The sequence below is a fragment of the Microtus pennsylvanicus genome, chromosome 2, assembly GCF_037038515.1.
Source record: "Microtus pennsylvanicus isolate mMicPen1 chromosome 2, mMicPen1.hap1, whole genome shotgun sequence".
NCBI lineage: Eukaryota > Metazoa > Chordata > Mammalia > Rodentia > Cricetidae > Microtus > Microtus pennsylvanicus.
The window spans coordinates 89,489,647-89,492,191 of NC_134580.1; the positions used below are offsets into that span (position 1 = coordinate 89,489,647).

At 51.0% G+C, this 2,545-nt stretch overlaps 1 pseudogene; it reads left to right on the forward strand.

Moving 5' to 3' along the window:
- The first annotated feature begins 941 nt into the window (after positions 1 to 941).
- On the forward strand, positions 942 to 2,335 carry LOC142843757 (alpha-enolase pseudogene; annotated as a pseudogene).
- Positions 2,336 to 2,545: the final 210 nt, after the last annotated feature.

Genomic DNA, 2,545 nt, shown 5'->3' on the forward strand with positions numbered 1-2,545 from the left:
CACCCTGCATTAAGGCTGAGCATAGCATCCCACCATAGGGAATGTGCTCTAATAAGCTTGCTCATGCACCAGGGATAGATCCTGATCCTACTGCCAGGTGCCTCACGTATAGTCCAATTTTCACCCCTGTCTCTGAGGTAGGGAGGGCCTAGTTTGGTCCCATGTCAGTTACACAGTTTTTGGTCCGGGGTTCATGAATTTCCACGGGCATGGTCGAGATGTCTGTAGATTTCTCTATCATGATCTTGACCTCTCTTGCCCATATATTCCCTCATCCCTCTCTTCAATTGGATTCTCAGAGTTTGGCCTGGTGCGTGGCTGTAGATCTCTCCATCTGGTTCCATCAGTTGCTGGATTGTTGGCGCTTGTTTTTCCTGGCTACCCAGAACTGAAATAATCACACAGAAACTGTCTCATTTAAATCACTGCTTGATCCATTAACTCTAGCTTCATATTGGCTAAGTCTTAAAACTTAATATAACCCATTGTGTATCGCCACATGGCTGTCGATTACTCAAATGATTCTGGCATTGTCTGTTCCTTGTGGGGCTACATAGCATCTTTGAGAAGCCTCCTTCTTTCTCTCAGCATTCAGTTTAGTTCTCCCTGATATCTTCTTAAATTTCTTTCTTAGAGACTTAAAGTTCTTATCATACAGGCCTTTCACGTATTTACCTAGAGTTAAGCAAAGATATTTTATGTTATTTGTGGGTATTTTAAAGGCTGATGTTTCTCTGATTTCTTTCCTGGCCCATTTATCATTTGTATGTAGTATGGATTCTGATTTTTTTTTAGAGGTAATCTTGTATTCCTCCACATTACTGAAGTATCAACTATAGGAGTTTCCAGCAGCTCAGCTCCCGGGTCGCAGGCACGACTCTCCTGAATGCTCTCCAGGGTGTGTGCAGGAACCTCTGCGTTCTTCCTCTATGGCACGCCGACTGCCAGAAACAAGTCATGTCTATTCTCAAGGTTCACGCCCGAGAGATCTTTGACTCCCATGGGAGTCCCACTGTTGAGGTTGATCTCTACACCTCAAAAGGTCTCTTCCGGGCTGCCGTGCCCAGCGGTGCCTCCACTGGCATCTATGAGGCCCTGGAACTCCGTGACAATGCTAAGACCCGCTACTTGGGGAAGGGTGTCTCAAAGGCTGTTGAGCACATCAATAAAACTATCGCACCTGCACTGGTTAGCAAGAAACTGAATGTGGGGGAGCAGGAGAAGATCGACAAGCTGATGATCGAGATGGACGGCACCGAGAATAAATCCAAATTCGGTGCCAATGCCATCCTGGGAGTGTCCCTGGCTGTCTGCAAAGCTGGTGCTGCAGTAAAGGAGGTGCCCCTCTACCGCCACATCGCTGACTTGGCTGGCAATGCTGAAGTCATCCTGCCAGTCCCAGCTTTCAATGTCATCAACGGCGGGTCTCACGCTGGCAACAAGCTCGCCATGCAGGAGTTCATGATCCTCCCCGTGGGGGCGTCCAGTTTCCGCGAAGCCATGCGCATTGGGGCAGAGGTTTATCACAACCTGAAGAATGTCATCAAGGAGAAATATGGTAAGGATGCCACCAATGTGGGTGACGAGGGCGGGTTTGCGCCTAACATCCTGGAGAACAAAGAAGCTCTGGAACTGCTGAAGAACGCAATTGGAAAGGCTGGCTACACTGAACAGGTTGTCATCGGCATGGACGTGGCCGCCTCTGAGTTCTTCAGGTACGGGAAGTACGACCTGGACTTCAAGTCTCCTGATGACGCCAGCATCACCCCTGACCAGCTGGCTGACCTGTACAAGTCCTTCATCCGGGAGTATCCAGTGGTGTCCATCGAGGACCCTTTTGACCAGGATGACTGGGAAACCTGGAAGAAGTTCACTGCCAGCTCAGGCATCCAGGTGGTTGGGGACGATCTCACAGTGACCAACCCTAAGAGGGTTGCCAAGGCTGTCAGTGAGAAGTCCTGCAAGTGCCTCCTGCTCAAAGTGAACCAGATTGGCTCCGTGACTGAGTCTCTGTAGGCGTGTAAGCTGGCCCTGTCCAATGGTTGGGGCGTCATGGTGTCCCATCGCTCTGGGGAGACCGAGGATACTTTCATCGCTGACCTGGTAGTGGGGCTCTGCACTGGGCAGATCAAGACTGGTGCCCCTTGCCGATCCGAGCGCCTGGCCAAGTACAACCAGATTCTTAGAATCGAGGAAGAGCTGGGCAGCAAGGCCAAGTTTGCCGGCAGGTGCTTCAGGAACCCCCTGGCTAAGTAAAGTGGATGCAGATCCCTGGAGCCACCAGCTGCTTAGTCCCCGTCCCTGATGTCATCAAGGCAGATCAAGGCCGGCCCAGTGCTTGCCCCTCCCATGCCACTGCTTCCTTAGACTTCTTCAGTACGCCAGACCACCTGGAGCCCTGCTGGAAACCCCAGCTTTGTAATCATGTGACTGGTCCGAATCATTGTCACCTCACCTCCAAGCTAGTGTCTGGAGCCTAGGGTGGCCACAGGAAAGACCCCTGCCCCAGCGGTTCTACATGCAGAATAAAAGCCTCAGTGACCTA